This window comes from Leptonychotes weddellii, chromosome 10, assembly GCF_054177405.1.
Source record: "Leptonychotes weddellii isolate Sample4059 chromosome 10, ASM5417740v2, whole genome shotgun sequence".
Taxonomy (NCBI): domain Eukaryota; kingdom Metazoa; phylum Chordata; class Mammalia; order Carnivora; family Phocidae; genus Leptonychotes; species Leptonychotes weddellii.
The window spans coordinates 98,751,320-98,766,422 of record NC_138378.1 but is presented as its reverse complement, the minus strand read 5'-3'; the positions used below and the strand labels follow the sequence as shown (position 1 = coordinate 98,766,422).

At 39.7% G+C, this 15,103-nt stretch overlaps 1 long non-coding RNA gene across 6 annotated transcripts in view; it reads left to right on the top strand.

Annotated features, from left to right (window-relative positions):
- The window catches only part of LOC115939333 (uncharacterized), a 558,748-nt gene that overhangs the window by 35,073 nt on the left and 508,572 nt on the right, over positions 1-15,103 (top strand). For 5 of the 6 annotated variants that reach the window (XR_014138276.1, XR_014138273.1, XR_014138274.1 and 2 more), the window contains exon 1: positions 1,348-1,421. The exons of the other annotated variant lie outside the window; for it this stretch is intronic. This is a non-coding gene — a long non-coding RNA (uncharacterized LOC115939333). Of the gene's footprint in view, positions 1-1,347; positions 1,422-15,103 lie in introns of those variants that run through there. 6 annotated transcript variants of the gene reach the window in all.

Here is a 15,103-nt window from a genome sequence, read left to right as displayed (position 1 = left end):
ATCCCAGGATGCTGGGACCATGACCTGAGCCAAAGGCAGACGCTTAATGACTGAGCCACCCAGGCGCCCCTATAAAGATTACTTTTGAGCTAAAGGCCCTTGAAAAACAGGTGCAAGAAGGCCACTCTGACCTCTCCTTTTATTCCAGAAGCAGGAGATACAACTCCCACGTGAAAGATGCCCTCCCTATATCAGGAGGAAAGAAACATTCTTATTATCAGAGATAATAGTCAAGGGCAAGAGACTTTGTCAAAATAACTCTTATCTTCCTTCAGTCTGTCCATATACTTTGGTTACTTTCCCACATTTGCCTCTCTTTGTTTAACCGCATATATAAAGCACTTAGGTTTGGCATTTCTTTGGATCTCCAGTTCCTTATGAGGGCCCCCATGTCATGTAAAGCTTAAAAAAATTTGTATGCCTTTCTCTTATTACTCTGTCTTTTGTCACAGAGTCCTAGCGGACAACCTAAGGTAAGTAGAGGAAAATATTTTCCTCCCCTACAGCAACATAGTAGAAAACAAGACAAGAGAGAGTTTCAAGAAGGAGCTGTGGTCAACAGAGATAATGCCCCAGAGTAGTCACATAATATAAGAACATGACCAAACACACACTAGGATTATCAGTTAACGATATCAATTATACACTTATTTTCGTTCACTGTTTAGTGCTTTATATACTTTCTTCACTTAATCCTGATAGCAATTCTTTGAAATGATAATATTATCTCCTTTTACAGATTATGAAACTGAGACTTATAGAGGCAAAGAATTGTGTCTAAGGTCACACTACTAATATGAGATTCATATCTTGGTTTTTCTGGCTCTAAATGTCAAATACTTCACCATAACAATTTACTGCAACTTGAGGAAGAGCAGTGAGGCTACTTTGAAATGCTGCACTCTCCACCATGATTTATTTAAGCAGACATTAGAAAATCATCTACCAGGATGTTGTAGGTTTTCTTCAATCAAGTGGGAAGGAACATACAAGGTTCTCCTGAAAAATTATAACTGTTGGGTTTGGTCGTCTTCCCAAAGAAGAAGTGAACATTCTTGTTATAAGAAGGTAATGTTTTGTCATTTCGGGCATCTCATATTTTCAGTGATATAATGCATGACTCTGGTCATCATATCTAGAGGAATTCTGTATTTTTATATAAATTGTATCTACATATGGATTTCTAAATAAGAGGAGATACTGGTCATTAATGTTGAGTTGCTGGTTATTGGACAATGTTTGACAATAATATGCTGTTGACTCCAGAACTACAAAATTCTGAGCAGGAGAAAATGTTTCATGCTTATATTCCCGGATATGTTTATTAATTTGATCTCTGTTTTACCAAATCTGCAGCAGATCAAGTATTTCTGCCATTCTTGCATATTTCCCTATCCGTGACCTTCATAATTTGCTTAATGGTAAGTGATTGGTGGCCACACACTTACTGATATTTGTAGCTGCAAAGACCTCTGCCTTCTTGTAAGTGGCAATTACATTTCTTTAATCAATTTGAAGCACATTCTGGATTCACTGCTAATCTCCTGACTGTGGGCTCTGTTCAGTACAGGTCAGGAAAGTAATCATAACAAAAATGTGAAAGACATAATTATGGTACCATCCAATCCAATGCAATCAAAGCAAATAGCTAATTTCCATTTGTAAGTTCAAATGATACTGTGTGGTCTGTCAAATACATTTAAAAGCTATAAACTGTATGAGATGAGTCATTCATAATGTATGGACCAATAAATTCTTGAGGGCATTGACTGTCTGGAACAATTCCCACAAGCCCTGGCGTGAAATAAGTGCTCAGGAAACATGATAGATCACATGGTTGTGATTTAGAGTAATTAATGTCACCTGTGACTATCAAAAATTGTATTTTGATTTGTGATATAAAATGAACCGAAGATTTTTCCATTGAATTTGATTTAGTCATATGTTTGAGTATTGATTTTTAGGGAGGTTTGGTTAAATAAGTATCAATTTTTTATTTTAGTGGGGAATATTAAATTTTTGTTTTGGTATTATTACCAAATTATAATGTGAAGACATTATAAGATGTTTTAAAAAACACTTTTGTGAAGGTAAAACAAAGTTTTAAGCCTGAAAGAAGTTGAAAGTTCTAAAGATTGTCCCCATTTCTTGGGGGGCCAATCAGGTGGATTGGGCTGGAGGTTGTAGATGTTTTTAGTGGCATCTTGGGGGCTTCCTAGTGGGAGGATAGGGAGAAGGGGCATGGTGAAGGTTAGGGACCAGAGGAGGAGCAGGGTGCTAGGAAGAAGTGAATGTATCCTGTTATCCTCCTCCACCCCCTCATTCTCTCCTTCCTTCCCTCCTATCCTTCCTTCCCTTCCCTCCCTCTCTCCCTGCCTTCCACCCTCCATTCCTCTCTTCCTCCCTCTCTGTCTCTCTCTTTGTGTGTGTGTATGTGGGGACTCTAGCCCCATGAAAACAGATACCTCATACCTAGAGATAAGTAAATCTCAGGTGAGTTTGGCCCCTCCCACCTCCCATTTGATTTGAGGGAGAAAGAGTGGCAGTGAGGTCTGGTTCCAGAGCTAGGAGAAGCACGAAGTCTCACTGGTCAGTGCAGTTCAGTCACTGTGCAGATGAATCTGAAAGAGCTGAGACCCCTACGAAGTGAGTCTTGCTTCTGAGCCAGGTGTCCTGCTTGCCTCTCAGCTGGAGAGGGTGAGTTGATTTCTTTAGGCAAAGGTGCCACTTGCTTGCCCCATTCTGGTCCATCTGGGCTGCTTCTGCCCAAAGAAGAAGCCCTTTACTGCTGCACAGGGCACTGCATGGAGAGAAGGCACTACGCACAGGGCCACGTGGAGGCATCTCCTGAAGCATCATCAGATGCCTGGGGGGCGCCGGGGCTGGGACGGTCAGTACTTGTAGCTCTAATTCATTCATTTTAACTGCTGTTATATAGTATCCCATTATATGAATCATTAGGATGGTTATAATATTTATTCAAAGGAGGATTGATTTTCCCCTCTGTTTTTTACCTTTTTAACCCTGCAGTGCTCCCAGGTTACTTTGCGTAGCCATGGAAGCTATATGCTTATTGACACATATATGAGTGCATTTGTTCAAGGAGTATTTTTAAAGTGCCTTCCAACTTGCCAGGCCCCATGTTCAGTGCCGAGACACAGAAATAGATATAGCAGGACTGTGGTGTAAAGTGGAAGGCAGATATATAAATAAGCAATGCTTCTGCAACCAGAGTGGGGCGGTATTTGGGTATGTGCAGCCTGCTCTGGGACTAGAGGAGATTATGGGTGAATGTCAGTGTGGGGTGGGGTGGGAGTGGGGTGGTGGGGAGGGATGGGCGGGGGGTGGCGGGGGAGCAGCAGTTAGGGAAGCCTTCACAGAGGAAGTGACTTTAGAGCTGCATTTGGAAGAGTGAATTTCCAGGGAATGAAGTGGGGGAAGGATTACCCCCTTTTTTTTTTTTTTAAAGATTTTATTTATTCATTTGAGACACAGAGATACAGAGAGAGAGAGAGAGAGCATGAGCAGGGAGAGAGACAGAGGGAGAAGGAGAAGCAGGCTCCCTGCTGAGCCAGGAGCCCGATGTGGGGCTTGATCCCAGGACCCTGGGATCATGACCTGAGCCGAAGGCAGATGCTTAACCATCTGAGCCACCCAGGCACCCCCAAGGATTACCCTTATAAAGGGATTAGCACCTATAAAGAAAGTCTGGGGGTGGGGGGATTTTGAAAGGGAATCATTAGATCAGTAAATTTTAAGTAGATTAGTCAGCAGAATTACTGTGGTGTGTGGGGAATGGGGGTTTACCTGGCTATTACAATTTCCCTTCCCTTAGGGTTGAATGGATAAATAGTGCCAACCACTTACAGCACATGTAGCACCTTCTTATTACCACTGAGAAATATGGGTGTATGTGTACACCCCCCTCATTGAGATGGATTTCTGAAACTCTCCAGTGTTCCCTCCTTCAGGGATTAAAAGCATGGTCTTTGTGGTCCAACAGATCTGCCTTTAAAACCCAGCTCTGCCACGTGTGATCTTAACTCTTCTGAACCTCAGTTTCCTTATCTGTGAATTGGAACACTAGCAGGTTCCCTGCTGTTGCAGTAGTTCAGAAAGATACGCTAATATAGTCATTGCCTCTCCAGGCACTTATTCTTTCTTGACTGGCAGGACTCATGCTCTCTGTAGGGTTCTGGAGACATGGTTGGCAAAACTGCAGAGTCCCTGGTATTCCTAAATTCAGTTCAATGAGGGAGCAGGGTGGGCTACCTGTTACGGTTGTTTCATAAATTTGGAGTACAGAATATTTATAGGGATCCCATGGAAACAGCCTTTCTTGCTCAAAAAAGGCTTTTGAAAAGTCAGATTAAGCAAAGTGAAACAACTTTCCGGACTGCAGGATTTCCTAAAGACTTTCATGAGTTAATGAGTATTTTGAATCTCAAAGAATGAGATCACGGTATAGAGCATTTTCCAAACTTACCAGGCAAGGGAATCACCTTTCAGGGTACCTCTGTTACCATCTTCTTGAACCCTAGTGCTTCACAGAACAAAGCTTGGGAGTTGACATAGCACATAGCCAAGACTTCATTCAGTGTTAGGACATGAAACAGATTCTCAGTTTCATCCTTGGATCTTATGGTTCAATATTTCTCCTCTGGAAGTGATACAGAGAATGCAATATAGAAATCATGTTTATCCTGTGTGATGTTAATTTCCAAGTGTTTGTGACACCTCAGAAAAATATCTCTGGTCTTCCTTATTAGTCTGTTATGGCTGAATTATCCTATCCTGAAGTTTCTCTAAATCTTTCTTGAGTCTATTGGATTTTTTATTATGAGTCATATCTTTTTTTTTATTTGAGTATAGTTGACACATATTGCATTAATTTAAGATATAGAACATAGTGATTCAACAAGTTTATATACAATGCTATGCTCACCACAAGTGTAGCTACCCTCTGTCCCAATACATTATAATATCAATGACTATATTCCTTATACTTTGCCTTTTATTTCTGTGACTTATTCATTCCATAACTGGAAGCCTCTATCTTCCACTCTCCTTCACCGATTTTGCCTAACCTCCATCCTCCTCCTCTCTGGCAACCATCAGTTTGCTCTCTGTATTTACATGTCCAGTTCTGCTTTTTGTTTCTTTATTCATTTGGGTTGTTTGTTTGTTTTTTAGATTCCACTTATGAGTGAAATCATATGGTATTTGTCTTTCTTAGACTTTCTTCACTTAGCATAATACTCTGTAGGCCCATCCTACAGAGTATTGTTGTCCCAAATGGCATGATCTCATCTTTTCTTGTAGCTGCATAACATTCCTGTGTGTGTGTGTGTACATACTGTATACACATTGTATATACGTGTGTGTATATACATACATATATATACATATATATATACATATATATATATATATACACAATGTCTTCCTTATCCATTCATCTATTAATAGACACCTAGATTGCTTTCATACTTAGCTATTGTAAATAACATTGCAATAAACATAGGAGTGCATATATCTTTTCAAATTAGTGTTTTCATTTTCTTTGGATAAATACCCAGTAGTGGAATTACTGGATCATATGGTATTTCTATTTTTCATTTTTTGAGGAACCTCCATATCGTTTTTAACAGTGGCTGTTTGAATTTATATTCCTACCAACAGTGAATGAGGGTTCCTTTTTCTCCACAACCTCATCAACACTTGTTATTTCTTGTGGTTTTGATTTTAGCCATTTTAAGAGGTGTAAGCTGATGTCTCATTGTGGTTTTGATTTGCATTTCCCTGATGATGAGTGATATTGACCATCTTTTTATGTATTTGTTGGACATCTGTGTATCTGGAAAAAATGCCTAGTTAGGTCTTCTGCTCATTGTTTGATTGGACTTTTTTTTTTTTGGTGTTAAGTTCTTTATATATTTTTGACATTTTTCCCTTAATGGATATATCATTTGCAAATATCTTCTCCCATTCAGTAGGTTGTCTTTTTTTCTTTTGTTGATGGTTTTCTTTGCTGTGCAGAAGCTTTTATTTTGATGAAGTCCCAATAGTTTATTTTTGCTTTTGTTTCCCTTGTTTTAGGAGACATGTCTAGAAAAATGTTGTTACAGCCAATATCAGAGAAATTACTGCCTATGTTCTCTTCTATGATTTTTATGGTTTCAGGTCTCACATTTAGGTCTTTAATCCATTTATAGTTTATTTTTGTATATGATTTTAATAGGTGGCCCAGTTTCATTCTTTTTATACATATATATCTTATTAATTTTTTTGTATTTTATTTGAGAGAGAGAGAGGGTGCAGGGGGGAGGGACAGAGGGAGAGGGAGAAAAAGAATCTCAAGCAGACTCTCTGCTGAGAGCAGAGTCCTATGCGGAGCTCAGTCTCATGACTGTAAGATCATGACCTGAGCTGAAACCAAGTCAGATGCTTAACCAACTGCATCACCCAGGCACCCCTATAAAGATCTTATTTTTAAGTAATCTCTACACCCACCGCGGGGCTCGAACTTACACCCCCAAGATCAAGAGTCACATGCTCTACCAGCTGAGTCAGCTGGGTGCCCCCAGTTTCATTTCTTTGCAGTCTCTTCCCAGCACAGCATCATTTATTGAAGAGACTGTCTTTTCTCCATTGTATATTCTTGCCTCCTTTGTCATAGATTAATTGACCATATAATTGTGGGTTTATTTCTGGATTCTCTTTTCTGTTCCACTGTTCTATGTGTCTGTTTTTGTGCCAGTCCCATACTGTTTTGATTATTACAGGTTTGTAGTGTATCTTGAAATCTGGGATTGTGGTACCTCCAGTTCTGTTACTCTTTTTCAAGATTGCTATAAATGCTGTTATATTTTGATAGTGATTTCATTGAATATAGATTCCTTTGGATAATGTGAACTATGTGAACTTTTCTTTTTAAAAAAAATATATATATTTTTAGATTATGTATTTATTTATTTGACAGAGAGAGACTCAGCCAGAGAGGGAACACAAGCAGGGGGAGTGGGAGAGGGAGAAGCAGGCTTCCCGCTGAGCAGGGAGCCCGATGTGGGGCTCGATCCCAGGACCCTGGGATCATGACTTGAGCCGAAGGCAGACGCTTAACGACTGAGCCACCCAGGCACGCCTAAAAATATTTTATTATCTATTTCAGAGAGAGAGGGAGCACAAGCAGGCAGAGGGGCAGAGGGAGAGGGAGAAACAGACTCCCCGCTGAGCAAGGAGCCTGTTGCAGGGCTCTATCTGAGGACCTGGGGATCATGACCTGAGCTGAAGGCAGATACTTAACTGAGCCATTCGGGTACCCTAATGTGAACATTTTAATAATATTAATCTTTCCAATTCATGAGCATGGAATATCTTTACATTTGTTTGTATCATCTTCATTTTCTTTCATCAATGTTTTATAGTTTTTGTAGTATAGATCTTTCACCTCTTTGGTTAAGTTTATTCCTAGTTATTTCAGTCTTTTTGGTACAACAGTAAATGGCATTGTTTTCTTAATTTCTCTTTCTGCTACTTTGTTATTAGTGTATGGAAATGCAAGTGGTTTCTCTGTATTAATTTTGTATTGTGCAGCTTTACTGAATTCAGTTGTTACTTCTAGCAGTGTTTTGGTGGTGTCTTATACTATACATTTTATATGTATAGTATAATCACATCTGCAAATAGTGACAGTATAACTTCTTTACCAATACGGATGCCTCATATCTTTTTCTTATCTGATTGCTGTGGGTAGGACTTCCAGTACTATGTCGAATAAAAGTGGCAAGAGTGGACATCCTTGTCTTATTCCTGATCTTAGAGAAAAAGCTCTCAGTTTTTCACCATTGAGTATAATGTTAGCTGTGAGTTTTTCATATATGGCCTTTATCATGTTGATTTATATTCCCTCTAACCCCAGTTTTTTGAGAGCTTTTATCATGAATGGATGTTGAATTTTGTCAACAAAATATTAGCAAATCATATTAAAGAGATCATTCACCATGACCAAGTAAGATTATGAATCATATCTTAGAGGTAATATAATAAAAAATACTATCTGTTTTGTAAATAGTACTCCCTTTTAAAAAACACATTTTTTAAATTTTTTAAAATTCCCGTGTAGTTAATATACAGTGTTATATTAGTTTTAGGTGTACAATGTAGTGATTCAACAGTTCCATATATTACTCAGTGTTTATCAAGATAAATGTACTCTTAATCCCCTTCATCTGTTTCACCCATCCTCCTACCTACCTCCCCTCTGGTAACCATCTGATTGTTCTCTGTAGTTAAAAGTCTGTTTTTTGGTTTGTTACCTTTTTTTTCCCCTTTGTTCATTTGTTTTGTTTCTTAAATTCCACATATGAAGTCGTATGGCATTTGTTTTAATCTTTGACTGGCTTCTTTCACTCAGCATTATACTCTGTAGATTTGTCCATGTTGTTGCAAATGGCAAGATTTCATTCTTTTTTATGGCTGGATATAATATATATATAATCTTCTTTATCCATTCATCTCTCAATGGACATGGGCTGCTTCCATATCTTGGCTATTGTAAATATTGCTGCAATAAACATAGGGGTACATGTATCCCTTTGAATTAGTGTTTTTGTATTCTTTGGGTAAATAGCCAGTAGTGCGATTACTGGGTCGTAGTGTAGTTCTATTTTTAATTTTTTGAGGGAATGTCACACTGTTTTCCATAGCGGCTGCACCAGTTTGCATTCCCACCAGCAGTACATGAAGGTTCCTTTTTCTCCACATCCTCACTGACACTTGTTTCTTGTGTTGTTGATTTTAGCCATTCTGACAGGTGCGAGGTGATATCTCATTGTGGTTTTGATTTGCATTTCCCTGATGATGAGTGATATTGAGCATCTTTTCATGTGTCTGTTGGCCATCTGTATGTCTTCTTTGAGAAATGTCTGTTCATGTCTTCTGCCCATTTTTAAATTGGATTATTAGGTTTTTTTTGTAGGCAAGTTAGGTAGTGTCAGGGCCTTGCTGGTTGCCAGAAAGAAGAAAGAAGAAAGCAGAAAGAAGACAGTTAACAACAACAACAGTAAATTATACAAGTGGGGAGAAATATATGTGTCAAAATGTAGGTTACTGTTGTCACAGCAATTGAAAATTAAATTCTGATCAGGACTTCCTGGCAGCCAAGGGAAGAAAGGTGGTAGGGAGGAGGAGAGAACAAAGCATCGTGAGGTTATTACATTAAAGCTCTGATCAGCAAGATTATTTCTTTGAGGGCTTAGCTGATGAGATCAGAATGTGTTGTGGCCTTTTGGGTTAAAAGCTCCCATTATCCCTTAGGCTTTGATAGTTTTCACTGGGCAGAAAAAAACCCCCACATAGTCAGAGGTGCTTTTAAAAAAAAGTATCCTGTTGGATTGCTTAATCTCTTTACCATGAACAACCTCACTGAAAGCCGTGGGCCGAACAGCCAGGAAATAGCAGGGATTAGATTGGGTGCAAGTCGCTTAACCTCTGCTGACTGTTGGAAGGATGCCTTCAGCCTTTCCAGGTGCATGGGTCAGATGGCGGCCCCACTTGGCGCATCTCTGGGTTTGCTACATCCCAGATCACGCCATGAAAACAATCTGGAAACAAAGGTTCTCAAGTTGCCAAGCTGTTTATGTGTCTGAAACCCATTGCTGTGTCACTTGTGGTCCTTCGAATCGCCTCATTCCTGGGAGTCTGCACCTGCTGCTCAAAGCATTCTTACTACTTTTTGAGACTTTGAAGAATGCTGTTCCCTGGCCCACCCTTTGACAAAGAGCTAATGTTTTGAGGCTTAGAGTCATCTGCCCATGGATGTTCCCCTGAGCAGGATGGATGAGTACCACAGATAGGTCAATAATTTGATGTCCCTTGGAAATAGTGTTCTTCAAGAAGTCATTCATTATTTATTTGGAGGGAAGGCAGAGAATGTATTAAAAGAAGCAGGAGAAGGAGATTCTCTGGTGGTGGCCCTCAACCTCTCCTCCGTGGTTAGCTCTGGCCCCAAACATTCACATCATGCTCAGCAAAGCACAGTTGTGCTGCTGACTGGACACATCAGAATTCAGTGGTAATACTGAATTTGTAGGTTTCTGGAGGTCTCAAGCCCCATCTGAAGTGGCTTATCAGAAATTCTTTCCAACAACTTATAGTCTTCCTGAGAGGACTTCTGGTAAATGCAAGCTTCTCCATTTAATTACATTTCCAGTGATGTTTTAATGCCTCTTATTGATCGGTGCCCTGGTCAGCTGCCTGACTGGCCTGCCCCTTAATCTTGCTCTGGTAGGCCTCAATGGAAATTTCTTTGGGGTCTTTTACATACACATTTATGACCTTTTAGCTGTACTGAAAGCTACAGAAATCAATCAAACAAATTCCAACAAAGGCCAATAGTGAAGCCACATTTCAGCAAACGAAACATTAAAAAATCTTGCCCGAGGAAAGTGTGGAAGAAACTTGGCCTTTTCTTTGCCTCCGATTGCTTTTTCTTGGATGCACTTTTGACAAGGGAGAAAGAAACAGAGATTTGGACAGTTTAAAAAGGAACCAACATGTACACAGGAGCAGGACACACAGGATAATCTTCCACAGGACTATTTCTCACATTAGGGTGAGCACCATCTAGAGGGTGTTTAAAGCTCCTTTGAACCATTTAAGTGAATGTGTCATCTTTGATGAGTAGTACCTATTGTATGCTGGGAAAAGTAGTAATGCTTGGGAAAATTGAAATTGGTGAACATTAGAAAGAAGAAAAGAAAGGATATTGGAAAGAAATTTTAATTACATGAGACTTGGTGTTTAGATGGAAAATGCCTTATTATCATATGGCTTGTCATCCATCACTGCCATCCAACCCTCTTTACCATTGGAAAATTCAACTTGTATGGTCTAGATGTCAGAAACAAAGAGTATATGTACCCTCTGGTAACTTGGAGAAGTGAAGAAACTTGGCTGTGTATCTTTTTTTTTTTTTTAATTTATTTATTTGACAGAGAGATAGCACAAGTAGGCAGAGTGGCAGGCAGAGGGAAAGGGAGAAGCAGGCTCTCTGCTGAGCAGGGAGCCCGATGCAGGGTTTGATCCCAGGAGCTTGGGATCATGACCTGAGCCGAAGGCAGCCGCTTAACCGACTGAGCCACCCAGGCGCACCATGCTGTGTATCTTTTAAAAAGAGATTTGTGTACTTAGTTTTTTCTGAATGTTTTACCTAAACATACAACTACAATTTTAGGAAACAGAGAAGAGGCTTTTGTTTAATATAATGGATCAAGTTGACTGATGATTGGGTCTCCCACCCACGAAAGCCCTGAAGGTGTTCACTCTTTTTGTTCATTGACGCACGTACCATTCTATTCCTTTTCTTAATCCTCATTCCCACTCACTGTGGTGCGCAGTGGGACACCTATCAAGATTATTATGACACAGACCTTGTTCTGTCATCAGTGACAGAGCTTATGCTTGGAGAGAGCCAGAAGAGAACTTTCTCTGAGAGATAAGAAAGAATTAGGAATGCGTGTGGGGAGAAGGTGGGGGTGGACGAGGCAAAAAAACTTTTTGAGGGAGGAAATAGGAATCTTGGTGGATGAACTACAGTTAGTCAAACTAAATTTGCTGTCTCTCTGCATGTTTTTGGTGTATATATGTGACTGTAAAAATAATACCTAATGAGGGAAATGTGGGAAAATATTTTTTTTTAAAAAAAGACTGAAAGTATGATTCTCCAACTTGCTGTCCTCTAAACACAGTTACTGCAGTGATCACAGCCATTAGGTAGAGTTGGTGTGAGAGACCCGTTTGTCCTCTCTGGTAATCTGACCTCTTCATTTGATAGGATTAGAAACTGGGTCAGGGGTTGGGGATCATAAAGAGGCATGTCTACTGACTCATCATAAGTTAATAGCTCAGCTGGAACCAAATCCTTTGTGTCCTAACTCCTAATCTGAAGTCCTCTCTGCCAGGCCACATACACTGCTTCAAATTAACTTTCAGTCAGAGAATAACACTGTGTGCTGCATATTCTGGAGACTTTATACCTGATGACCATAGTTTCCATGATTGTCCCACATTTTCTGGGTTCTTTGTGAAGAACTGATATCAGAAAGTAAAGGTAGGTACCTAACTCGAAGGTGACTTCCGACTGTGGTTAATCTCCTGTGTACAATGAGTTTTTTAAAAGATTCATTTTATTGGAAGCTAAGGCAATGCCGAGAAGTGAGTCTATTTAAATGCAATAGTGCTTTTTAAGGAATCAGGTCCAGTCAATTTCTGATTCCCCGAGGCTAAATTCTATTAGGCATTAAAACTCAAATTTCAGGCACCTTGCACTGATGAACACAAGGAACATCTGTAGCAAGTTTCTAGCATTATAACCACTGAATACTGATTACTCCTGGAAGACCTAGGTCTACAATGCTAACGGGCTAAAATGAAGAAGCGTTTCTTTCTAAAAATACAGAAGTACCTTCTACTTTTCAACTGGATGGAGAGGATGGTGGGTGATTTTGATAAATATAACCTGTAAGTTTTCAGTTTGATTTTTTTTTTAACTCCATAGCATTTATAGGGCTTACCAGTAGACATGCTAATAATAAGTACCATTAATTTGGCATCTGCCACTTTCTAGACATTTTATGTGCATTATTCCAATCTTTATAGTAACCCTGAAAGTCAGTAGTGTTATCTTCATTTGACAGGAGAGAACACTAAGCCTCATTGAGGTTAGGCACCTTGCTGCAGGTAAGGCAGTTAGAAGGTAGGTCAGGATAATCAAATGAGGCCAGAGTGACTCTATGCCTTTTACTCAATTCCAGGGATTGTCTGATTTGTTTTTGTATCCTCACCTCCTAGTCAGTCCCTACTTTAGAAAGTATACAGCTTTTTAAATGATCTCTAGTTAACAGTGAGGACTTTGGTGTTTAAAAAGTTTATATATCCAAAAAAAGTCAGGTGAGAACTAGCCCATGAGTGCAGTATGCTTAGCCTTGAGCAGGAAGCTGCTTGCTTTCTGCCCTGTATTTATTTATATTACTTGCAGTCTGGAGACAATCTGAGGCCCACAAGTTTCCATTCCAGCTAGAAGAAGTCAGAGACCCACAGGGGAATCTCTTTTCTGATTGAGATGGAGTACAGCAGTCATCAGTCCGGTCTCTTTCTTGGCCTCGGAAGCTTTTCTGTGTTCACTCACTCTCTTTGTTTGCCTCTTCTGATGCTTACCTACTCAGACTTCATCCTTTCCTTTTCCCTTTGCTTTGCTATGGTAGCCCAGATCAGGAGCTCATTCTGGACTGCAGGTGGCCACATGCTCTGACCTGCTTTGCGCTTTGACATGTATTTACTGAGAGACGGTTGTTCTTGGGCTGCTTCCTCCAACTTGTTGCATTTGTGGCTTCAGCCATTTCTCATTTGTTCTTCCCAGTGGTTCCCCATGACCTGATGTCAGGGGGATCAGAAAGAGGGGTCGGTGCACGGAATGATAGGCGTAGGAGTCAGAAGGCAGGAATCTGTCCTCGAGTGGTAGGAGGCCAGGAATTAACAGGATGCGATGGGAGACTTCAGGAGGATGTGTGGGGTTGACTTAGGGGACAGACTGTATTCCCATTAGAGATTGAGGAACAGGATGAAAAGTGGGTATGAGGACTTTTTTTTTTTTGGTTACATAGTCAAACTTTAGCTAAGTAAAAGAGGATGATGCTTGGATGTCTCATAATATCCAAAGATGAATGCAGCTGCCCTCTGAAGTAGGAACCTGAATGCTACTGCCTTTTTCCGCATCTCTCTTCTATGCTTCTTCTGCCTCTCTGCCTTATTTTTCTCTCTCTCTAGTGTCAGGTACACAGGACAGGGAGCATGGACACCAAGATGATCTTAGTCTTATATGTTACAGGTACAGGGACTGAGAAAGATATTAGCCTTTTTGCTTACTCTTGTATTTTTCCTCCCTTCTCTCACTTTCTTCATTTTTCCCCTTTCTCTCCTTTCAAGGTCCACAATTTTCAGGAGTAAATAATCAAACCAGATTGTGTCAGGTGTTAACCCCCGGACCAATTAACTGTGGTAAATGGCACAGACATTATAGAAACATGGCAGGTTTTGTTGCTGTCATGTGGATGAGTTGCAATTTTTCTAGAAAAGTGGTGCAGGGACGACAGTTTATAATCACTACCCTCAAAATCCAGAATCTGACAGAAACAGGTAAATGGTCCAGTAAGAGTGTCAATTAATATGGTGATTATGTATAATAATGAAAACAGCCAACTTTTATTCGGTCCACAATAGTGTGCTAAGTGTGTGTGTGTGATATAAAATCTTCTAAGAAGTAGTTAGTGGAGCACCTGGATGGCTCAGTTGGTTAAGCGTCTGCCTTTGACTCAGGTCATGATCTCAGGGTCTTGGGATCAAACCCTGGTGTTGGGCAAGGGGGAGCCTGCTTCCCCCCTCCCTCTGATCCCCCTCCCCCCACTCGTGTTCTCTCCCTTTCTCTCTCTCTTTCTCAAATAGAATCTTTAAAAAAAAAAAAAAGAAGTTATTAGTATTATTCTCATTTTATAGATCAGGAGTCAAGTTCAGTATAGCCCACACTATTAACTACCATACTATATTCTCTGATCTGATGATTGGCAATCATTATAGAAGTATAACTTGAGAGATATTTGATAAGGTTTATTAAATGATAGTGCAAATTAACTCTTTATAATCCTGTTTTGTGATCAGCAAACCAAATAGGTGCTAACTGCAACAATGCAACAAGCTATGCAAGATACATTAATAGTGCTTCATTATCATGCAATGTCTTTTGAGTATTTTTAAATTGTCAATTGTCTATTTTTTATCCCAACTGGATAGAGTAATATAGTTACACAAAGTGACCTAATAAAGTCTAACATAAGCCCAGTGCCAAAGTGAAGAATACAATTTCGGTTTCTGATTGCCCAGGTTTTCTGATGCCCTTACTACTGCTTTTCAGTTGAGTAGCTGTAGAGAGTTTTTATTTCTAGAGAGAAAAAAATTGATTCTATGGTTTTGAATAATAACTGATACCTTCTACATTGATCTTGTGATACTGGAGAGGAATTGATAACATATAAAGTTTCAGAAAACT